At 37.1% G+C, this 25977-nt stretch overlaps 1 protein-coding gene across 7 annotated transcripts in view; it reads left to right on the top strand.

Annotated features, from left to right (window-relative positions):
• ENOX1 (ecto-NOX disulfide-thiol exchanger 1) overlaps nucleotides 1-25977 on the top strand; it is a 726395-nt gene that overhangs the window by 226685 nt on the left and 473733 nt on the right. For all 7 annotated transcript variants that reach the window (XM_069068688.1, XM_069068694.1, XM_069068693.1 and 4 more), the window contains one exon: nucleotides 24664-24780. The gene's annotated coding sequence lies outside the window, so the exon portion shown is untranslated. The remainder of the gene's footprint in view (nucleotides 1-24663; nucleotides 24781-25977) is intronic.

Genomic DNA, 25977 nt, shown 5'->3' with positions numbered 1-25977 from the left:
TCGTTTAATTTTCTTTTTGTCTTTTGAAGCATCCTGGATTTGCTTTTATTCATTATTTCTGAGACAACAGTATAATTTGTAATTTTGCTTTTATCACTGCTAGTTGATTCATTTACCATTACATGATGATTATTCCTTTATTGTGTTATGACCTTTTCTGGTCTTCCTGATGATTTTTCCTTCTTTCCTTAATAGACTTCTTATGGGATTTTTTTTTTTTGGAGGGGAGAAGGCAAGGCATTTGGGGTTAAGTGGTTTGCCCAAGGTCACATGGCAAATAAGTGCTCTTGATGGATTTTCTGTATGAGATCTCATTTTATTCACCATATTTCTCTGTTGGCCTTCTTAGTTTCAATCCCTTACCTTATATGTTATCTAATAATACACCCTTTGCTTATTTTCTGGTTCTTCTGGCCACCTACCTCCCCAATAATATCTTAGAGATGAATTAAAAAAATTTTTTTTAAGCAATTGGGGTTAAGTAACTTGCTCAAGGTTACATGGCCAGTTATTTCTGGGTGTGGTGCTAAGTATCAGAGCCCGGATTTGATCGCGGGTCATCCCGAATCTGGGGCTGGTGCTTAGAGATGGATTTATACCTGCCTTTCTTTTGTTTTTGTTTTTTTTATTCTCTACCACCATTTCCCTCTTATTTTTTTCCACCTTCATATGAGGTAGCACTAATGAGATGTCTGTATTTACTGGTCTCTTCTCTAACCACAACCCTTGACTTTCTCCTGTCTAGACCAGACTTTTACAATCTCAGAACAGCTCTTGAGTTGGGAATTAGATCTTTGTATCTGGCCACCACCTGGATATTACACAAAGTTTCACTGAAGGTAGATTTTTAACCTTTCTCTTTCCCTTCATTTTGGTTTGTCCTGTTGCTACTGAGTTTCTACTCTGTGCACAGTTCGTTCTTTCCAAAGGGGTTGTTTTGCTACTGAACAGCTCATAGTAGTGGACTCAAGACTGATAGAATCTATCCCAGTAAGAGCTTCAAAGGGGGTCTGGTCTTGTTAGTCATAGTGTGACAGGGTTGGAGTGGGCTTGGACTCATGAGTGCTTTATTCTTGATGAAAAGACTTTGAATTACACGGAGATTATTTTCTGTTGTCTTCTCTTCTTATACCTTAAATAACAGAATACCAAAACTGACCTCATCTGCCATCATCTGTCCAAAGTTCTTCTGGAATTACTTTTATGTTTGAAGAGTCAGTGTAATTTTTTGAGTAGTCATTTGCTTCTATCTTCCTGGAAGCTTCCCCACTCTAATGTTAATGGAATTTAAGATCTTCTGCACCCATTAATAAACCTCAGGTGAAGCCCTTTAAGGGAAACTTGCTTAAGGGAGGATAGTTTTTAGGAAGGCTTTCACACCTTTTGCTAATTTCTAATTAGGCACTGAGTCATGAGGGTTGTGATGCCTTCTGGTTCTGAGAAGTATATATATATATACACTCTGAATTGGTATTTTGATTTGGGGCTCATTTATAAGAAGGATCTTGTGATTCCATGATAAAGATTTTGAGTGGCGGTATGTTCAGAGCTCCCCATCTGCTCAGATGTAAAGGCTCTCTCCATCCAGGGATGTATGTAAAGTGTATAGTTGATTCAGGCTGTCAGAGATCTGTCTTTTGGTCTTTATTTCTCTGCTTGTATTTTCTCTGTTTGTATTTTCTTTGAAGTTCATGGCGCTGACTTTTCCCCTGAACTAGTGAATGTGGTTTAAAAAGATTGTTGACCTCTTAAACAGCTATCTTTCTTAGTAAAACAGATCTAAGAACCTATGTTAGCAGCCTTCCTAGGTATGCTGGTGTGGTTGCTACTATACCCACATGTAATGCCATGCATGAGCAGCTTTCCAGAGGACTGCAACTGTGAACAGCTTTTAAGGTTCTGATTACATAGTATAGTGAACACTCTATTCCATAACAAATCAAAGCAAAACACTCACAGAAAATCAAGGTACAGCATTCACAATATTACAACTTACATTCACAAACAGCTTATCATTAAAATGGCCACGTAGTTTTTACCAAAGTGGTCACAATATTTAGAACAAAGAACAATCATCTCAAAGTACAATAGTCAAAGTCTTCCACTCTTGGGACACTCTTATGTTAACTCAGTCCCTTATTCAGCAGTCAATTACTAAGTATCATACACAAACCCTCCACCCCTAGGTCACCAGTAAATTACAATTTCATCATTATTCAGTACCATGGAGAGGTCTTTTCATCTTGACTTGGGGCCTGTTCTCAGATTCCCTGGATGCCCTTCCATGGTCCCAGATTCTACCTGGATTCACTAGACTGTCACCTGGGTTCACTGACAGACAGCTCCCAGTTCGTTGTCCAGCTCTCTGGGCAGATCCTGGTCCACACTGAAGTTCACAGGGTCTGGTCCATGTCAGATCCTTCACAATTTCTGCTCCAGGGAATTCAAGGCTCAACCAAGCCACAGACAAAGACTCAGCATCCTGGTCATGCTTCCTCAGTCTTCTCCTGGGCTCCTGTTCACAAGAAGCTCTACCACAAGTTCTCAGGAAATTCTGGCTCATTTCTCCCTTCTCTCTTCTGTAGCTGCTCTGCCACCAGATGCTGCTCCCAAGAAATTCTGACTGCCTCTCTGGGGCTTTTCCTTATATACACACAGCATCAGCTTCCTGTTTCAGCCAACCCTTTCCTGTTATGTCAGCAACAGGAGACAGGAGTTAATACCTTCTGTTTCCCCAACAGAGGCTTGATCAGTTATTAAGTGCTAAGTACCTGCTGCCTTTGCCAACACAAAGAGATCTTCAAATTCAAATTACATTACCATTACACCACAGAACGAATGGTTTGTCTGTAAGTCCAGGTACTGAGCTCCACCTTAGTGTGGGTAGGGTTTTGCCTATACTTTGAACAGACTGTAGTTGGTTCCAATCAATGATGACCCACCAGAGATATATTGTCTGGTTTTACTAGAGCAAGGGTGGGGAAACTGTGGCCTTGAGGCCACACTGGCCATCTAGGTCCTTAAGTTTGATCCTTTGCCTAAATCCATACTTCACGGAATAACCTTTTAACTAGAGACAAAGCATTCAGCCTTTTTGCTGACACCCATGACTTTCTTTCTTTTCTTTCTTTCTTTTTTTTTTTGCTTTTTGGAGGGGGGAAGGTAGGGCAATTGGGGTTAAGTAACTTGCCCAAGGCAACACGGCTAGATTTGTGTTGTGTCTGAAGCCAGACTTGAACTCAGGTCCTTCTGACTCCAGGGTCGGTGCTCTATTCACTCTGCCACCTAGCCACCCCATACCCATGACTTTCTTAAGGGACTTCATGCTCGTAGTCATAAAAGCCCAGATATGTATTTTTTTTTTTTGCTTTTCTAGCTTACAGCAGCCTAGATCCTTCACCAGCTGCAGGAATATATTTTGCAAATGTCCTTCATAAAAAGCCTGGACTACAGCTGCCATTTGTAATCTATCAGTTAGCACAGCAAAATGTTCTGTATCTTTAGCCCTCATGGTCACAGCTTCATGAAGTCTAAGTGCCCAGGTGCTTAGATAAGCAGCCAACATTTATGAGGTGACTTTGGTGGGCTGAGCATTGCATTAGAGGCAGAGGAGGAGAAAAAAACCTTTAGAAATAAACACAGTGCTTTCTTTTAAAAGAGAAAACCTATGCAGGGAATCCCTACAGTGTCCCTTCCTAGTGCTTCAACTCTTTGAACCCTAGTGTGATAAATTTGGACCCTCGATCTAAGTGATTTATTGCAAAGAACAAATGAGATATTATTTCCATAAATGGATCCTACTAAGGAATTTGCATACAAGAGACAACTAAGGATTGTGTTTACAGAAAAATAGATAGCACAAGCTGAACACTTTCTTGGGAGCTGATAAGGATAGGAATGAATAGAGTGTGGGATCAGTCTTTAAGATTTCTCAGGACAGGTGAGTTTGGAAAGAAATTTTGAAGGAAGGTGATGAACCTTGATTGTTTCAGAGGAGAAAAAAGGGTGACGTCTAAGTCATTATATAACCAGAATATTGAGAAATGTGCCTAATTGTCAGGAAGAGAATTGGGTAGATTTAAAAGGAGCTTTGTGATACAGTTTCTATGGAGTATAAAATCAAATACAGTTTTCCTGTTGCCTATTCTGTGTATGTGTGTGTATATATGTATATTTTTCTATCATATATACATCACTACACGTGATAACTATAGTATTTCAATGACTTCGTTTAATGGATAGAACTACTTATCATAGACTTTAGTTTAAATAAGCTAAAGGTAAGTATGTTTGCATCTTGTCTTAAATTCTTATTAGGTGTGTGTGTCTAGAGAAGTTCCTTAATCTCTTTGTACCTCAGTTTCCTCATCATTTCCTCCTCATGGTGGAGAAATTGATGGCCTTTACTGTGTCTTCTAGCTCTGAATATATGGTTTAGTGAATATCTGTTGAGTATAAAACTAGGAGGTATGGTGGATAGAGAAATAACACCATTCATAACCTCAAGAATGTTATAATATATTAAGGGGAATAAATCAATTATAGGTATAGTCCATGTACTCTCACTAATTAGTTCTACAAAAATATGATATTAGGTGAAATATTATAATAGAGCACATAATTAAAATTTTTATTGTCTGAATTACATTATCCTAGGAACATATTTCTTAAATTATATAATTGTTCCTGTGGAACTAAGATTACATGTTCTTTATAATGTTGATTTGGACACACCTTTTTCTGTTGCTTCCAACCCTTTTTAACCTCAGAGACCCAAGCAATTTTTACTTGGCAAGAGAACTTAAAGATAGTTATACTACTACTAACCTTTGGTATCTATGGCAGACTTAAAGAAGAAGAAGACTTGAGCTCAGTTGGGATCATAGAGGCATGGCAAGTACTCAAGAGAGCTGTATGTGGAAGGTGGGGGCGGAGGGGCAGGAAGAATGCTAATTGTTACTCCTTGGTACCACCTTGGGCTTGCTAAGCAACCAATATCTTTGGCCTGTTATTAAAGATTTCTAAGGGGGATGTTGTCTGCTCTCTGGAGATCAGCCTCAGGATTTTCCAATTTTATGGTTGGACTTACACTATTTTAGCAAAGTTATTGTGAAACCACATTGATTGGGAATCTCTGAAATAATATATGCCTGAATAGATATAATATAAAGTAGGACATGCGTCATATCCTATCAAAGTCCAGTCCCTACCCTATAGAAATGCTAAGCATGAAACAAGAGGTATGGGATTTAGAAAAATGAACAGTCATTATAACTGGCAAGGTTTGGGTTGTTATTGCTTAGTTGTTTTCAGTTGTGTCTGACACTTCATGACCTCATTTGTAGTTTTCTTTAAATAGATACTGGAGTGGTTTGCTTTCCTTCTCCAACTCATTTGACAGAAGAGGCAAACAGGGTTAAGTGACTTGCCCAGGGTCGCCCAGCTAGTGTCTGAGGCCAGATTGGAACTCAAGAAGATGAGTCTTCTTGACTCCATGCCCAATGGTCTATCCACTGCACCGTCTAGCTGTCCTATAACAAAATAAATGCAATAAAATAAGTACAATGAAAGAAAGGAATACAGTATAATACAATAATAATATAAATACAATAAAATAAGTACAACAAAACATAGATAATAATAATTTGTAGTTTTCTAAGTCCAGATGTAGCCCTCGAGGATCTTTGTGTAGATCTGAGTGCCCCTCCCTCATTTCAATTTGAGTTTGATATCCCTATTCTTAATAGACTACAACTAATCTCCAAAATCAAAGAATAATAGTTTAATATCTAAACTGTGATAGTTCTTGAATTTAACTAGGACCATTGTCACATAGGGCATAAGCACATAAAAGAAAGATTTCTCAAAGTTCTAATATAAATTCCTAGCAATTCAGGCTAATTTTTCCATACAAAGTACAAAATCTATCTAAATTCCATAGGAAAACAAACCCCTTGTATCAAAAATAATCAAAGATATTGGAGTTAAAAAACCTCACAAACAGCAAATGCTGAAACAGTGGGAAAGGCATCTTAGCATTATTTGGAGTCAAAGGACCTGGACTCTGCCATTTACTTGTTTGCTATTTATGTGATTTTAGGTCATATTTGTGTGTGTGTGTGTGTGTGTGTGTATACACACAAACTTACCTGTCCTGAGAAACCTTTAATTAATTTGGACTGCTGTTTTCTCACCTGTATCATGATGGAGGTTAGGTTCAAATGATCTTCAATTCCCTCTTTCCTCTATTCCATCCTCCACAAAAATGCCAAAAGAATTCTCCTGAAGCAAAAATCTCTTTCCTGCTTAGGAATGTTCAATGACTCTTTCTTCTCTCTAGGAAAATGTACACCCTTACCAGATTGGCACTTAGATTCGGCTTACCTTTCCCACATTTATCTTACATTCTTCTTCATTCATTCTGAATTCCTTCAAACTGGCCTGCTAGGGACAGCTAGGTGGTGCAGTGGAGAGAACACTGGGCCCTGGAGTCAGGAAGACCTCAGTTCAGATGTGGCCTCAAATACTTTCTGGTTGTGTGACCCTGGGCAAGTCATTTAACCTCTATTGCCTCCAAAACAACAACAACAAATTGGCCTTCTGAGTATTCCCAAATTTGTCATTCCCTCTCTCCCTCACATACTTTGCATTAGCTATCCCCCACTTCTGAAATGTGCTGTTTTCTCACTGCTATGTCTTTCAATATCTAGCTTTCTTTAAGGTCTAGCTCATGTGACATCTCACATTTCCTGATCTCTTTGGAATTTTTTGTGTTAGTTCTTCCTAAAATAATCATAAATGTGCTTATGTGCATATTGTATTTCCTTAGGAGATACTCAACTCTTTGAGAGGAAGTACTTTTTTTTGGCCTTTGTATTCTTAGCATCTAGTATGGTGCTTTGCACATTTAATATGTTTTTAATAAATTGTTATTGGTTGGTTGTATTCTATGATCTTATTCATTATTAATTAAAATTTCAAATGGAAACAGATCCTGTACACATATTGTAGTATTCATCCTACGTTTTTGAAGAGGATCAGTGACGTCACAGGGCAATGTCTTGACTTGCAGGTGAATTGGATTTAAGCGAGGCAGAGCTGTGCAAAGCTGTCAGCCTCACTCTCTCTTCCAGAGCCATTGAAATCCAGGGGCAAGACATAAGTCAAGCTAACTGGAGGTGGCTTAGGATGCAGGGCATGACATTGATGTCTTTGAAATCTGAGCAAACTTTAAGTGCTTCATGCTACCTGCTTCAGCTGCCTTGATGGCAGTTGGAACAAATTGTTTTCACCTGCCCATCTCTTAGAGGAAAGTCTTTGCATGCTTTGGGTAGACATCCTCCTGACTCACTGATGGGTTACCCTCAGCCTCGTTTAGCCCATCACCCGAGGTGGTTTTACTGGAGTATGGCCACTGGGCATGCTATAGACACTAAAGGCAGATGAGCAGCCCTGAAAAGGTGCTAGTCCTCCCTGGATACCCCATACACCCCTGTGGCTCCCCATACATGTAAACACAAATTAGAATACGAAAATTGTCATCTTGGTCTCTGTCATTTATTAACTGTAGCAGACCTTGGGCAAGTGACTTCACCTTCTTGGCTTCCTCATTTCATCATCTGTAAAACTGATCAAAATAGTCACATGGATTTGTGTCCTTGACATAGATATTCCCTCCAATGTTATGAGTTCATCCCTTCTATCCAGACCTTCCTATTCTATTCCTCTTACTGTCTTCTTATAAATTTTCCATAAGGGCAATGTGCTAAGAGCCTTCTTTCCTCTCTTTTATCATCTCTGCAATACCAACCAAACACATGGACTGTTCATTGTTAATCTCTTGTTCTCGATACGTAACCAGCCCATCTTTTTTTTTTTTCCACTTATGTGTTTCTTTGACAGCATTTGTTACACAGCTTATAGCCTACTCAAGTCCACCGAACAACTCACTTTTGACCTTTGGGTGATTCTTAATTTCAGTTATTTAGCTATTATAATATCTTATTACAGCAATATAAAAAAATTAGAATAACATTAGTATTAACACATAAGAATAAAAATATTAGAACGATGTTATTATTAAAAAGGTGGTCATTAAAAATTATACCTAGGGACGGCTAGGTGGCACAGTGAATAGAGCACCGGCCCTGGAGTGAGGAGGACCTGAGTTCAAATCTGCTCTCAGACACTTAACACAAAAAACAACCATGTGACTTTGGGCAAGTCACTTAATCCCAATTGCCCTACCTTCCCCCTCAAAAAAAAAAAGATTATTCCTAGATCATCATTTTATGCAATATTCCATGATAAATTCAAAATGAATGTGTAACTTTAATAATAAATATCTTATCATAATTAGGATAATAATAAATAGCAAAGTGCTTTAAAGTTTGCAAAGCAATTTACACATTATACTATTTGATTCTCATAACAACTGGGGAATGTAAGTGCTTTTTTAATCTCCATTTTACATATAAGGAAACTGAGGCACAGAAAAGTTAAGCAAATTGCCCAAACTAGCTTGTTTCTAAGAAAGTATTTAAACTCAGTCTTCTTTACTTTAAACCAAGTCCCTTCATATTGTACTACCTCGTTGACTTCTCTTTCTCAGTTATGAGTAAAAGGTATATATATTTTACCAGAACAAGGGATAGATGCAATTAGAAAAGATAAAATAGAAAATTTTGATTATAGAATATTGAAAATTTTATGCACAAACAAAAATGATGAATCTAGGCCTTGGTTGGAAGAAGTAGTTGAATGAGGGAAAAAAAATCTTTGTATCAGATTTTTCAGATGAGGGTTTAATATACAAAACATATAGACAACTAAAAGAAATATGTAAGAACAAAAACCATTCTCCAAAAGATAAGTAGTCAAAGAATGTGAACAATTAGTTCTCAAATGTTCAGTTCTGGGTCCAATTCACTATTTGCTATGTGTTTTCAAGACATGTCTATTGATGGATGAACTTCAGAGGCTGTCCATTAAACAGCATGAGCAATAGGCATTTTTTGTCTTTTAAGACAATTTCATTGCTATATTTTGTTTCTACATAACTAATATCATTTTGCACTTCCTCTTCTTCCAGAGAGTCATTCTTTATAACAACAAATAAAAAAGAGGTGAGAAAAGAGCAATAAAACTTATCAATATAGAATCCAAATTTGACATTATATTCAGTTTTCCACTCCTCATATCTTCCGCTCTTTCTCTCCTACAACCTCTGCAAAGAATGGAAGAAAATGCATTCTCATATTTTTTCTTTTGTATCAGTTGTTTCATTATTATTCTTCCTATTTATGTTGTTATAAGCGTTGTCCGTATTATTTTCTTGGTTCTGCTTATTTCACTTTTGCATCAGTTTATGTCTTCTCATGCTCTTTGGAATTATTTGTAATTTGTAAAATTTGTAAAAAATATTATAATTTGTAAATTTTGTAAAAATAATTTGTAGTTGTTTTTTACAGAACAATAATATTCCATTACATTCATGTAATACAATTCGTCTAGCCATTTCCTAATTGTTGGGCATCTACTTTGTTTCCAGTTCTTTGCTACAGCCAAAAGTATATGTTATATAATTTGTATATATTATATAATTTATGTGTGATATATTTATTTAATATATATTTTTGTATATGTGGGACTTTTAAATATATCTTCATTAATATACTTATTAGTATCTCAGAACATCTTAGGTAATTTTTTTTAGCATAATTCTATATACTTTTGGAATAATTGGTCCAATCCACAACCATTCTGGTTTTGTTGTTGAGTCATTTCAGTTGTGTCTAAGTCTTTGTGAACCCATTTGGGGTTTTCTTGGCAGAGACATTGGAGTGATTTGCCATTTCCTTCTCCAACTCATTTTACTCAGAGTTAAATGACTTATCCAGGGTCACACAGCTAGTAAATGTTTGAGACTAGATTTGAATTTATGAAGAGGAGTCTTCCTGATTCCAAGCCCCATGATCCCCACTGTGACACCTAGCTGCACTGTTATTCTATAATCCCATCCAAATAAACAATAAGTTTTCTTTATCCACTTAATTTTTCTTTTGTGGATAGTAAGACCAAACTCTGATTACAAATCTAATTTAGGAAATTTTGCATTATTCTAAGGCTTGATGAAAATTAGTAAAATATAATCCACAAACAGGCAGGAATAGTTGGAGGATCTGCCATCTGTAGGGAATCCTTCCTCCACTTGCATTTTTCCCTGGAACTCCTCTATGCTAATGATAAATGTCTTTGATGAGTTTTAACTTCATTTTATACCTCAAATTTTATTATCAGAAATCCAGAAAACACATTTATCTCTGTTGTTATATCAAGCAATAATGTATAATTTTGACATGCACCCGATATGTCTGGTTGGAAGAGACCCTTCAAATATCATATTATGCTCTAACAAAACAAATGCACTGGCCCTAGAATCAGGAGGACCTGAGTTCAAATTAGGCCTCAGACACTTAACACAAAAACTAGCCGTGTGACCTTGGGCAAGTCACTTAACCCCAAATCGCCCTCCAAAAAGGAAAAAGAAAAGAATGCCCTTGATGTGTATATAGGTAGTTCTCATAAAAATGTATTCGTATATGAAATTAGACATTGTTGTTGTGTTGAATCATGTCTGACTCTTCATCAACCCATATGGAGTTTTCTTGGCAAAGATACTGGAATGTTTTGCCATTTCCTTCTCCAGGAATATTAGTCATATGGAATAATAATTATTGTTTTCTCAGTAAACTTTTAAAAAATCAATGATATATTATTAGATTTTTCCCGTATGTTTTTGGCATCTTCCTTTCCTTCAGATACCTTAAGAATCTATTCTACAATACCCTCAACCTTCTCTATGTGTAGTTCAGCTACTATTCCATAATTTGCTTTTTCAATACCATTATTAAATTACTCTACAAGCACATCTAGGATTGTGATGTTAGTTAGAATCCAGATGGGGAAAATCTACTCTCCTTGATGTCAAATAAAGTTTGTTATAAAAATCTTTGTTTTTCTTTTCCCATCTTTTGTTTATTTATTGCCCTTTCAACTTCACCCTTAAATTCCCTTGGGGTGACTTTACTTAGCTGGATCTTTCTAAGCTTTATTTAAACTGCTTTATCCTCCCACAACTTTTCTCTTTTTATTAGGTCATAATATTTATAATTTTCTATTTTTCTTGCCTGTAAGATTTTATAAACAGGTTTGTATTTTAAATCTACATTGCTCTTGGCTGCCATGTCTTTCTACTTGGCAAGTAAGTTAAGTGTTTGCTTAACTAAGTCATCTTTTGTTTTCATTTCGGCAATTGACAGCTCAAATTCATCCCTTCTTCTCTGGCTCAGAGAATTCCTAGCATCCTTCAAAGTGCAGCACAGGGGTCACCTCCAACATAAGTCCTTCCATGATTACCTCACCCCCTAAATTCTTAGTGCTTTTTTTCCTCAAAATTATTTTGTATTACTTTGTACATATTTTATTTACATTTAAGTGTATACATGTTATATCCCCCAGTAGAATGTAAACTCTTTGAGGTTGGGGGCCATTTTGTTCTTTTGTTTTTATATGCTAAGCACATAACATATTTTATATAGAGCAAGCACTTAACTTTTGTAAAATCTTGGCATACCCCTGGCCTACTAGACTGATAAGCCTATGAAGAAGAAGAAAAATGAGTAGAAGAAGGAGGAGGAAGAGGAGGAGGAGAAGGAGGAGGATCCCTATACCCTCTATAATATTTTAAGATAATTTTCCAATTCTTCTAAGAGTTCTTAGTAGATGTACAGATAGATACAATTTTTTAAAAAGCTAGACAATTTTAGATCAGGCTTTCTTGAATCTTATGAGTCATGACTTCTTAGAATAATGTGTCAGATGCATACAACAAAATACATAAGATGACAGAGAAAACCAAATATACTGAAATACAATTATCAAAATGTTTTTTTTAATTAACAGACCTTAGGTTAAGAACCCATGGTTTCAATTGTTGTCCAAGAATATGAATAAAAAATATAGGCCTTCAAGTTATACTACCAAACTTTTGTAACTCTGAGTATCTTAGAATCATAGAAGAAGAATTTTAGGGCTATAAAGAACCTTAGAGATCACAAGATCATAGACTTGAAATTTCAGATAGGTTGTTAAGGAATATCAAGTCTTACCTTCTCATTGTACTCATGATAGTGACTTACCCAAGTCAGTGGGAGAAATGCATTTTAAGACTTTATGTTGGGGCGGCTAGTGAATAGAACATTGGTCCTGGAGTTAGGAGGACCTGAGTTCAAATCCAGCCTCACTTAACTAGCTGTGTGACCTTGAGCAAGTCACTTAACCCCAATTGCCCTGCCCTCCCCCCTCCAAAAAGTAAAAAAAAAAAGGCCAAAAAGTTTATGTTGCTTATTTTAAATACTGCTTCCTGATTGTGACTTTTGACTGAAGAAATTATTTGTTCTTGTATTCTGAGAAAGACTGTCTTCTTTACTCTAGCTTTGCTGTAGTTCAGTGAAAGGTGAATGACTCCATTCTTTTGGATCTGGAGGACATGGAATCAAACCACATCTACCATTTACTTCCTGTGTAACTTTGGACAAATCCTTTCTTGGTCTCAGTTTCCTTATGTATCAAATAATGATATTAGAATAGATGAATTCTAAGGCTTCTCCCCAGCTCTGTCTGTTACTGTGATGAAAATCTGGGCACTTCATATGCATACTAATAGTTGAGATTAGATAGATCTTTTCTCAGGATACTAGAAGTTCACCTGGAGTGATGGGAGTATCTTTATAATGACAGAAAATTTAGGCCTCCCTCTTATCTTCTTCCAAATATCAGTCATTAATTACAGCTAGAATCTCTCTTACATCGACATGCTCCAGCCATTGTCACCTCAGTATGATTCAAACAATTATCATCAGTTTTACAAAAGATAATTTATTGAGAAGTTATAATAAGAATAAGCATACAAAAATATTCCTTCTTACTCTGGGGCATAGTCTACATTCTGCCACCTCGTTCCTTGTAGAGCGTGGGCTCAAACTTACAGCATCGTCCCTGCAACTTCACTTCAGAATGTGGAATAATCAGCAGATGATGTTGCATCCTTGTTTACAGAAACAAGGATTATGGTGTCTGTCTATTGCTGGGCTAGGTCAGGCAGATTGGTCAGTGCTCTGCTTTTCACTGGGCTCAGTTGATAATTAAAATATGTGCCTTAAGATGTACACTCAATTAAACTGTAGCATTGATTGCAGTTCCTGGACCTCATTCTCTCCCAACTTTTCATAGTTCACAAAGTTTCAGCCTAGTCCTTCCAATCTAAAATACTCCACCTAAAGAAGGAAATAATAGACAACAGGGATGGACGTAACTACAGGGCCATGTGTTCATGGTTTTATGTTCAAATGAGTCGGCAGAGTAGGTCACTAATGCAGGTTCTCTCACCCCACCCAGAAACTTACAGCAGTCCTTGTTTGCTCACTTAAATTCAGTCAGGTAATAAAGATAAAGACTCACTTTGGTCAGTTACTGCCTTTTGAATGCTTATCTGGTTCCAGGTCAGAAGCTATCAAAAGTCTGTTTCTTTACCACACCGTTAATGAACCAGAGTCAGCCATAGAATAACTACACATGCCCTGAGGAGCAGGACTGGGCTCCTTCGTTTCCCGGCATCAGGTTTTTCCAGAAGAATATCCGCCATAATTTTCCTGCTCCTAGAATTGAGCCCTCCTTGGCCAGTCCTTGCATTAATTACACTGTGGTATATTTCTAGGATGTAATCCCTAAAGTACCTCATCAGTGATCCTCTAAATAAAATTATGATTAGTTTTGTCCTTATTCTGGTTAGTCGTTAAAAGTGGTGAAGCTCTCTCTCAAAAGAAGTTTCCCAGAAGAGAAAAAGTCAACTTCTCTGACAGGTATTTTACTCTGAGGAGGCTGGTGGTGAAGACCAGTGTTGAGTCTATACCGTAGCTAATCACTGAGGAATGTCTGCTTCAGCCTCTTCCTGAAATCACCAGGGTCCTGACATCAGCCTCTGTGATAAATGGCAACTCACAAGTAACAACATTAAGAGATAGTTAGCTAGATCCTGCTGAGAAGAGTTTAGGGATTAATGGGACAGAGGGAAGGGAGAGGAAGCCTCATAAAAGCGGTCTAATAAAATGGATTTCAGATTGTAGGAAGAGGTGGATGGTATGTTCCCTGCTGAGATGCAGTAATATTTCGATTACATGATTAGATGGGGGATAAAAGAAATCCAAAGGGTTCCCAATGCACAGAAGTCAAGTGAGCTTAATAAAAAATATGCTTTAAAATGTATACTGAGTTAAATATATTTTGATTTATTATTTTAGAGTGGAAAAGAGATCAGATGCCTAGGATTTGGGTGCTTTCTTTGCCTTTATTAGTGACTTCTAGAGGGGGAAAAGACAGGAAGGGATAGAAGTGAGGAGAGAATTTGAAGAAGCAAAAGAAATTTAAAAACTGTTTTTTCTTCATGCCTTTCATGAAAACTGGAGAAACCAGCAGTGACTTCCTAACTTCCTACTTTGCTGCACATGAAGATTTTTACATGGCTGTATCTCAGAACATTTTAGGAAGGGTAGTTTAGCCTGACTATTATAGAAAGCATCAGACCTAGGTTCTAGTCTTGCCTGGGCCACTAGCTAGCTTTGTGAACTCAGGGAGATCCCTTCATCTCTCTAGTCTCCCTCATCTATAAAATGAAAGATTTGCTCTTTCTATCCACCTTTTATCTCCCGGCAGATTATATGTTTCTTAAGGGTAGGGGCTTTTATTATTTTTTCCTTTCCATTCCAAAAATCTAGCACAGTATCTCACCACTATTAGACAACTAATAAACATTTAAATTATTATTGAATTTGATTGGATGATCTCAAAGGCATATTTCATTTCTAAGGATTCTATGATTTTGTGACTTATGTGATCATACTTAGGTCAAAAGAATTCCAAAGTTTATAGGACTTTTACACGTTCCTCTTTCCCCAGGCTCCTGAGAGTATACATGATTAGGTCTACCAAAAAAAAAAAAGTATTGGAAATGGCTCGGCAAGACTATTTTGTTTTCCGTATGAAAGCTAAGTCTCTCCTCACTTTATTGTCTATACCGCACATTGCTGCTAAAATAATTTTTTCTTAAGCACAGATCTGACCACGTGATTCTCCTACTCAACCAATTTCAGGGACTTTTATTGCCTCTAGGATAAAATATAAGTTCTCTTTTGGCTTTTAAAGCCCATGTAACCTGGCCCCAAACTATCTTTTCAGCTTCCTCGGTTATTACTGTGTACACCTACCCTCCCCTTCTCCTCCCACGCCCAACTCTACTATGCAGCCAAATGGGCCTTCTTACTGTTTCTTACACACATGATACTCCATCTCCTATCTCTGTGGTTTTGCCCTGGCTGGCCCCCAAGCCTGGAATGAATCCCCCTTCTCCCCTTATCTCTGCCTCAGAATATCCCTCTCTTCCTTTTGGATGCAGCCCAGGTACCATCTTCTGGATGAAGCCTTTCCTCATCCCTCCCAACTATCCTCCTTCCCAAACTGCGTTGTATTTAACTACTTTATAATATTTGTATTTATTTACTTTATATATATGCTGCATAGATTTTGATATGAAATTGCTATCTCCCCCATTATAAGTTCTTTGCATGTAAAGATTCTTCCTACTTGCATCCCTAGCACAATTATTAAATGTACATAGTAGGTGCTTAATAAAGATTTATTGACTAATTGATCACACTCAGTTTGCCTTTTGACTTCCATGGTGATCGAGGCATTACAATTAATCATCTGCATGTGTCTCAGCAGGATTAATTGCTGGATTGCCTGCTCCTCCTTCCCCCAACTCCCCTGCCATTCTAATGTTTGCTCTATGATCTCTCAGGTGAGCCCAGAGAAGTTGGAGAGAATAGTATGAACTCTGTTCTGAAAACTATATGTGTGCACATGCATGTATGTGTGTATGTATACACATGCATGTGTGTGCCCTTATGTGTGTGTGCAGATAGTCTAATTTTGTCACCAAGAAGCATCAGTAGGCATATCCCAAACTTGATCTTTCTTGCATTCTTCTCCAGAGAATATCCAAGGTAAGTTTGTAGTATTTTATAACAGTTCTTCATTACATGTTTCTTTTGTGATAGCCATTATCATTTCCCTTTCAAAAATGATTTGTTACAACATGTATTTAATATAGTGTGATGTGGTACAAATGAATAGCTCTGAAGGTGAAAAATGGGTCACATTCTTCCAGGTGAATAAGCTCTCCTTGTAGATAAACAGATGTATTTTCTTAGGCAAATTTACCATTTTTGTGTGTGGGCTGGAGGGGTGGGGAGTATCTACTAGGACTTCATGTATTAAGTTCCAGTCACAGGGTATTAATAGTCTAGCATGGTTGACTTATATACAAGAAATTTACTAATGTCTTCTTAAAATTTACAGTTTTATAACCTATTGATATATTTTGCCTTGACATAACATACAATTCCTAAGAAAAAAATTTATATGAACATAGCAAAGAAACCAATGTAATTGGGCAGTAGGGGCTGCCAGGGAGAAACTTTGAATAATAACCCTAAATACTGCATCTATCTCTCACACTTGGATTCCCTATAGTTAGTTCACAAAATCTGGGAGAAGTAGGGAATCTTTCCTGGTATAAAAGTCTGTTCTATTATATTTCTATTACAGATAGACCAACCAATTTTGTATTTTTAAGAATGCAGAGTTAAGTGGGACCTTTCTGTGATATATCTCTGAATCTGGGTATCTGGTATACCTAGGTATGGTGTGTTTGTGTTCATGAAAAATTTCTATGTGCCAGGATGTGTTGCCTAGCTATTAGAGAGTCTCTGATCACAAGGATGAATCTGGGTCACAAGGTTACTGACAGCCATCCTCTAGAAAACACCTTCTTGGCCATTTGGTTTTCTCTCGGGTATGCCTGCCTCAGGTCACAGTGGTCTCAGGAGAATGGCCAGTTAGTTATGCATAATTAAAATTTGTGGTTACTAGCTTGCAGCTCTTAAGCTGATTTCCCCTCCTAATTGCTACCTCTGCTCTTCAGATATACAAGCAAACATTTTTCAATAGCATTCTACAATCATGTATTTTTTTTAAAGTTTTACTTTATTTTTAATTTATGAAATAAAACAAGCATTGCCATAACAGAGTAGAATTTAAAAAGATGATTGCACATTAAGCTGCAAATCTATTATGCATAATTTTCTATTCCTTTTAAATATATAATAAAGTTATTTAGAAAGTCAAGGTGTACATTTGATGTACAACCTGGTAACATTCTACTCGGGCTCACGCTACTTGTTTATAATTATATATATATCCACTGTTATATAAAATTCTCCTAAACGCCTTAAATCTTTTTTTAACATGATGTCTGTCTGTTTCTCCCACATGCTGTACATTTTAATGTTTTTGGAACCTCATGTAGGACTTTATATCCTATTAAATTTCATCTTACTAGGTTTGACTCATTATTCTAACTTGTTGAGACCTTATAGAATCTCAATTCTTTCACTTAGATGGTGGGTTATCCTAGCTTTGTGTTACTTGTAATTTGGCAGATTTGCACTCGAACCTTGATTTTAGTCATCAATAAAAATATTGGACAGGGCTGGGCCAATAATACATTTCTAAACCTCTTTACTGCTTAAGGTTAACTTTAATACACTGATTAGTGTCCTTTGTATCATCTTTTAAACCAGTTGCACGTTTGTCCAGTCCACATATAGCCATCCACATATAGCCATCTTGAATACAATGATATAACGAGCAACTTTGTCACCTGTCTTGTTGACCAGTAACCCTGTCAAAAAGCCAGATAAGGTTAATCTTGCGTAACCTCTTAATGAATCCATGCCCTTAGTGATCACCATTTCCATTCCTTAATGCTTACAAACCATCTCTCTTAAAATATGTTTCACCATTTTACCCAGGCGCCAAAGTTAGACTCATAGACTAATGTTTTGAAGACATTTTTTTCACCCTTTATACTTTCTGAGCCTGAGATACTCAATTTTCCATGACTTTTTCATGTATCAGTAAACCCACTCTTGGAATTATTTGCAAATTTGATGAGCAGCAGTGACTTCAAGTAAGTCATTGATAAAATTCCTGAATGTAAATGGGCCAGGGAGAGAATAAGATTGCTACTGTATTTCGCCAGATAATTACGTCCACTTTGATATCAACTTGACCATGATTGGTCAGTCAACCAACAAAAACCCCATTGAACTGTATTATCATCCAATCAATATATCTCTGTTTTTCTATAAAATATTTCTTACTGAAATTTACACATGCTACATACCCATCTACAAATCTATTAACTCTGTTAAGAAAAGAAATTATGTCAGTTTTAGATGACTTGTTCTTTTTAAAAATTATTTTTTATGACTTGTTCTTAATGAACAAAACCTCATTGGTAGTGTTTGGTTCTTCTATTTCTACAGGATCACAAATTATTTCTTTAATAATATAGTTTAGGAATTTTACCAGGAATCAATATTAATTTCATCATCATTTAGTGCCCATTTTCTTCCTTTCTATGGAAATTGAGTATTTGCTTATTTCTAGTCTCACTTCTTCAGCTGAGAAAGCTGAATGGCTCTTGATTCATTATGTTATCATTTTACTGTTCCTGCACATGAAGGTCTTAGTCCTTTTACTTGCCCTTACTTCCATCTCTTTTCCATGACTTAAATCTGATTTCATTAATGAGTTTCCTTTGAAGCCACAGTCATCTGTTTAGGGTCTCCCCAACTCCCCTTTTTGTTTCTTATTAGTATCAGTTTCAACTGCATCTGCAGTATTTTCTTCTTGAGAATTTTTTTTTCTTTTTAGGCAATGGGATTCTCCCTATTCTTATTTTGAATTTTTAAAAATGATCTAAAGTAGGAGGTCTTCTAAAATGCAATATCTAATAATGACCAGTTTTCTTTGCCAACTTTCCCTATTCTATGCTCTAAGGTAGGAGTTATTAATCTGGGGTATCTGAGCTTAGTTAAGACTATATTTTAGGGGCGGCCAGGTGGCTCAGCGAGTAAGAGCACCGGCTCCAGTGTCAGGACGACCTGGAGATCGAATCCCGGGCTCAGACACTTAGCACCCACCCAGAAACACCTGGCCTTTTAACCTTGAGCAAGTTACTTAACCCCAATTGTTTAGGGGCGGCCAGGTGGCTCAGCAAGTAAGAGCACCGGCTCCAGTGTTGGGATGACCTGGATCAAATCCGGGCTCAGATACTCAGCACCACACCCAGAAATAACTGGCCGTGTAACCTTGAGCAAGTTACTTAACCCCGATTGCTTAAAAAACAAAATAAAAGACTATATTTTGATAGCTTTATTTCTACTTACCTCATTTCCTTTGTAATATTAAAAGAGTGTGGGTCCCTAGGCTTTACCAGATTGCCAAAGGTGTGTATGATACAAAAAATGTCAAGAACTCCTTCTCTAAGGTGCTATAGACTATTCTATATATTTATGATTTCAATTATATTGGAGAAAATTATAAATCATCATTAATTTTAAAGATGTAGAGAAAAACTTTTAAGGACAACTGCTAAAGATACACGTAAGTATCTGTCTTCTTTTTTGCACTTTCTAAATGTATTTAGTACTTGGTTAGAACATCCTGAATCCAATATGGCTTAACTTCCCCCACCCACTTGATTTTTTTCTTAGCAGCTGCCTCTCATTTGTCTTTCTGTTCCCTGAGCTTATTAAGATACCTTTTGTCAAATGAATCTAGTTCCAATTTTTTTTCTGTGTTCCTTGGCCTTGTTTATTACTCTAATGTTTTTTTTTCTTTCTGCAATACTTTACTTTCTCCCCTAGTCCTATGACCTCTAAACCCTGTGTTTTATCAGTAACTAATGATATCCATTCCTTTAAAGATTCAGAGAGGCTAAAATGCATGTTTTCCTTGTGATGCAATTGATTTTATTAAGATAAAACCTAAATGCTGATTAAAAAAAGTTTCAGAAAAATAATGCTTTTCCTTCTCTGAGAATTGAGAAGTCATGGTATTTGAAAGCTCTGACTGGGACTGAGGTTGAAAAGAAAGATATTTGTTTTGGATATTTTCAAACCTTCAATATAGTAGAACTGTTTAGCATATTTTCATGTTCAGTTAATTGCAAATAACTAAAAACAGAAGCCTCCATGCTCCCTTTTTTAGAACCAATATCCATGGCAATTACTTTGAAGAGCAATTTCCATTGTGGTCTTTATTTTTACTCAACACATTGATATCATTGAAAATCAGTGAATTGTCCCCTGAAGGTCAAGTCGTAAAGCCAGGCATGTGCTACTAAGTGGTCCAGAAGAGTGGATACTGAGATTTGTAGAACCCTGTGACAATGTCTGATTTTCGGATAATTGGTTGGGAAAGAATGTTTGGTAACATGGTTCTTTGCTTTCCTGATTGTCATTTTTTATAACCTTTTAATGCCCTCACCTACCTGAAAAGTTCCTTGTATGACCTCTGTCATTCCTGCTAGATTGACACATATATTATTATATTTTAAATAGCACTTAGTCTGTCAAATGAAGCATTAGCCTTGGAGATTTGCAGTCCGTGTTGTCATTTTGAGGGGGGGAAATTGGTTAAATGACAGGAGAAATATTGTGCTTCATGAACAGAATGTTTTTTGTATTTTGTTGACTGCTCTGGTCATCCATATCCCTGTCACTAACCTCATTAGGTCAAGGGCTGAAGGCATTTTACACAGATGTCACATGGATTTGGGTGATAGTGGGACACATTTTAGTATCTGAACAGTGGTTTAAAAATATTTTTAATTAAAAAATTAATGGTGTTCATTCCTCAGGAAAAAAAGGGTTTAATATAAGATTCTGAAGTTTGACTTTCTTTCTAGTTCATAATTAAACTTTCCAAAATCTTACCTGAAACTGCCAAAAAGGGCTGATGCTAAAAATTAACTTTCTTCTGTGGAACTCATTTATTTGGATGTTGTCCTTTAGCTTTCCCTGAGATCAGCAAAACCTAAGGTTCAACAATATGTTAAGATTCCAAATCTTTCAGAGATATTTGTATAAAGCAAGTAATTGACATAGTAGAGGAAAAATGAGTCAGGCACACATTAAGTGAGAGCCAGGGAAGGAGGCATCTGCAGTACTAGGTGGCTGTCTGCACACCATCCTGGCAGTGCAGTTTTGCCGGCTTACATCTGGAGTGGTTCATCAGCACCGAACAGATGTTAGTGTGAAATAGGTCATCATAGCAGCAGGGCATTAGAACACTGAAATTTCTTTATTCTTGCAGAGACAGCTCTTCCATTCTATTCACACCAATTATGAACATTTTAGCCCAACTCTGAAATAGGAATACATGTGTGATGGCTAGACTTGGAAGCACATAGAGATAGAAACCTAATCAGCTCTGAGGATTTGCCAAGGAGCTTTTCCCATAATATAAGAGAAATCGCCTTCCCCATTCCCAGAGAGTAGGATGGTTGTTGATTTTATTTGTTGCCGGGGTGGGAGAATTGGAAGGGTTGTTGAATAGACACTTCTGAGTGCCTTCCTGGTGGCAGATGCCCAGAAAGGGAGAGATGCTAATTCTCAGGAGTTCCATCAGTCATTGGAAAGGAGAGGTCACATAGATAAGAAAAATGAACAGCACATAGTATGTGAAGCAGTGACATTCAATGAGTCCTTGTCACCGGCAGCCATTAGCATGCAAGTCTGCTGTTAGGTTTCTGTGCTTTATGCGTTTCCCTTGACCAGGCAGGGAGCCTTTGGAACGCCTGTAGCAGTTAATATCATACAAGTTATTGTTTCTTTCTGGAATATCTTATATTTTTAGTACCATTGAGATGCTTCTCTGTCCCCATGTGCCTCTAAAATTTTAAAGAGAATCAAAGAATGCATAATTTATATCTGTCCCAGAGGTAATTGAGTGACTCAGTGATATCTATAAGGGGGATTTAAAAAAAAAATTGTGTCTTATGTAAGAGGAGATTTTTTTATGTGAAAACTGTGAGGACTGGCCTCAGGGACACCCAGCTAATTATCCCTCTTACAATGAATATGGATTCCTTAGGGATTATAGTAGAGAGGAGTTGTAGATAAGACTTGCCCTTGTGTATCTAGGCTGCCATTATGAGCCATAGAGCAACTGATTCATTACACAGAACACAACTTACCTTTTGGACACAGAAAAGCATATACTGGATACCTTTAGACTCTTAAGACTATGCAGAGATGTTGAATGGGGGAATGCTTCTTGTGGATAATTCATAGCTAAGTGAGGATTTTTTTTTTAATAGCAAAAACATTTCCTTTTCCTCTTTAATCCCTAAGGTGAACAATATGTTAAGATTCCGGATCTTTCAGAGATATTTGCATAAGCCAAGTAATTCAGGCTCATGTTAAGCATGGGACATGTTTTTTTGGGAGGAGTCAAAGTTGGGAAGTACTCAAAATTTCAGCTCCTTGATGCATGGAAATGTTGGCAAGGGTAGGAAAATAAAATCACATTCTGATGCCTTTCAGTCCAGTAAAATGTATTCATGTCTTCAGTTATCTAAATTATTTGTGATGACATTTATTTGTAAGTGGTTTCTTTGATATCAGTTTTTCTCCTTGAAAGATTAATAAACAGCTGGACCTGCTCATCCCTTGTTTGGTTCTTCATGTACCAACAAAAAAATCTTTGGGGAGAAGGGCTGTTGAAAACTGTGAAGCCAGTGGAATTTAGAGGAAGCTATTTTTCATGGGTATTTACACGTCATATACTTAAGAGGCAGTATGACATAGTGGTTTTATAAGAGACCTAGACCTGGCTTCCTTAATACATTCTGGTTGTAACTTAACCTTGTGATGATATAGATGGTTCTCTAATATTTTAAGTTTCAGGGAAGGAGCCAAGCAGCTTCCTTACATGAGGGTTTCTTCATTTAGAAGTTAATTTAGCTCTAAATTCTCTAATGTTAAGACAGTGATATTATGGTGCTGGTATCAGTGCTGATTCTGAATATATTAGGCCAGGGAAGGAACTGTGACTCCAAAGGGACCCAAGACAACCCAATCTTGGAATTAGGAGATATCTTCTGAGTAAAAGTGTTACTGAGAATAGAATGGATAAAATATAGAGGTAAGATACATTGTGGATATTGTCTCGTTTTAAAAAATTATTGCTGTCTTTCATTTTTATATCATCTTTATTTCCTGATTGTGACCTTTCTCCATCCTCCTCCCAGGGAATCATCCCTTATAATAATCATAGAGGAGAAAAGAAGTTCCATAGAACTAATCAAGTCATTGAAAAAAATCTGAAAAAAAGAAAAAAATCTGTTACTATGGTCCATAGCCATAATATCCTACTTCTATAAAGAAGTGGTGGGAGACATCTTTTCATATGTCCTTTAAGGTCAAGCTTGGTAATTTTAATTTGTCAGCACTCAGTTTTAGCTGTTTAATTGTTTAGCATTTGTTTGCACTATTAGTAGCTGTGCATAGTATCATCCTGGTCTTCCTACTTTAACACTTTGCATCAATTCATACAAGTCTCCTATAAGCTTTATACAAGCAAATCATGCTTCTCTGTAGTCATCATATTCATCATTTCTTAGAGCACAGTATTATTCCATTACATTCAGATACCACCATTTGTTTAACTATTTTACGATTGTTGGGTACCAATTTTGTTTCTAATTCTTTATTGCTACAAGAAAAATGCTGTTATAAATATTTTTGGAACTTTCTTTTTTGTCATTGACCTCCTTGGGAATGCACTTAGAAGTAGCATCTCTGAGACATTTTAGTTCCTCTTTTTGCATAATTTCAGATTGCTTTCTAGAATGGTTGGATCAATTCATGCTTTCACTATCAATGAGTTAGTGTGCCCCCTAATTCCCACAACTCCTATATTAGGCCTTTCTTATTTATTCCATTGGGGCAGTTAGGTGGTACAGTATATACAGCTCTGAGCCTGGAGTCAGAAAGACTCATCTTCCTGGTTTCAAATATAGTCTCAAAAACCAACTAGCTGTGTGACCCTGGCAAGTCATTTAACTCTGTTTGCCTCTGTTTCCCCATCTGTAAAATGAGCTAGAGAAGGAAATGGCTAAGCACTCTCCTATCTTTGCTAAGAACGCCCACATAAGAGGTAACAAATGACTGAACAACAGTTTATTCTATTATAAATCTCCTGAGTGTGTTCCCACTTGGACCCTGAGGAGATGAGATGGATTAAAAACGATAATGATGAATGATAGGAGCTTAAATTTACATGTAAATTTAAGGTTTTCAAAGTGCTTTACAAATATTATCTCATTTTATCCTCCCAAGAACCCCAAGAGGTAGATGCTGTTGTCCCCATTTCACAGATGAGGAAACTGAAGCAGATAGGTGTTAAGTGATTTGCCTGCCTAGGCTCACATGGTAAGTGTCTCAGGGCAGATTTGAACTCACATCTTTCTGACTTCTGGTCTGGTGCTGTGTTACTTAGCTGCCTATAAAATAAGTCTATAAGATTCTTTTAGGTGAAATTTATGGAACTGAGAGCCATACATGTATAAGTACAAAGAAGCAGCTACTCTTTGTATAGTTGTATATTTATTTTCCTTTCCATTTGCCACAGGAATGGCCAGGACAATCTGTGATCTCCTTTCTGAAGAATACTGAAGTAGCTGCTCAGGACCCCTCTTCACTGGCCGAAGTCCAAGAGTTGAAATCAGACCTCTGGGTGTTTCTGAAGGTATGCCATTGCATAAGGCCTATGAGCCGCAGTTACAACAGTAACCAAGCAGGGCTATATGGAAAGGAAGCAATCGATTTTAGTTCATGTGGTGCGGGCCACAGCTCTGTGATCACTCTGAAGGCCACCTACAACTAGAACTACTTAGCTGATGTTTAAAAGCCATGCCATTTCACTACTGTTGCACAGATAATTGTCTTTGAAGATGGGGGAGTTTGGAGGCAGGGAGGATGGAGAGGAGAAGACGTTAGAGGAAAGAAAGAGGGACAGAGACACATAGAGACAGAGATGGAGAAAAAAAAAACCATTGTATCAGATTCATTTTGGTCTATTGTTATTCTCCAATGGCATCTCCCATGCATTTGTTCATGCATGGTGTCCTTGGGTGGTGATGCTATTGGAGGTTGTAGAAGGTGGGGGGACATTCTATAGAGTTGTATTGTCAAGCTGCCTAAGGAATTAAACATATATTTAGGTGCCAGAGTCACAGCATATTAGTATGGGAAGGGACTTCAATGAATATCTGGTTGAATTCCCACTATAACATACTCCACAAGTGATTGTCCAGCCTCTAATTGAAGATCTCCAAGGAGAGGGAAGCCACCCTTCTTGAGGTGGTAGCCCATTTCATTTTTGCACAGTTCTAATTTTTAGGAAATTTTGCCTGATATCAAGCTTAAATTTGCCTCTTTGCAGCTTCTACCCACTGTTCTTCTTCTTTTTTTTGGGGGGGGGCTTTTGGCTTTTGGAGGGCAATTGGGGTTAAGTAACTTGCCCAAGGTTACATGGCTAGTTTTTTTGTGTGGGTGTTGTGTCTGAGGCCAAAACCAAACTCGGGTCTTTCTGACTCTGAGGCCAGCACTTTACTCACTGTGCCACCTAGCCATCCCCTACCCACTGTTCTTGGTCCTGACCTCTGGGACCAAACACATTCTGATTTCTCCTCCTTGTGCTAACTCATTATATATTTGATGACAATTATCATATTGCCTTGGATTCTTCCTTTAACCAAGTTAAACATGCCTGATTTCTTCAACCAATCATTATATGTCTTGTACCAAAGGACTTTCACCATTCTAGCTATTCTTTTCTGGTTTATTTCAAGCCTGCAAATGTCCTTCTTAATTCACTGTGCATGATACTAAGAATATGTGTGTGTGTGTGTGTGTGTGTGTGTGTGTGTGTGTGTGTGTGTGT

The sequence above is a fragment of the Petaurus breviceps genome, unplaced genomic scaffold, assembly GCF_028583685.1.
Source record: "Petaurus breviceps papuanus isolate PSGF00001 unplaced genomic scaffold, PetGlider_PUasm1.0 90769, whole genome shotgun sequence".
Taxonomy (NCBI): domain Eukaryota; kingdom Metazoa; phylum Chordata; class Mammalia; order Diprotodontia; family Petauridae; genus Petaurus; species Petaurus breviceps.
Note: the sequence above shows the minus strand (reverse complement) of the source record. Positions and strands in the feature narration are given on the sequence as shown.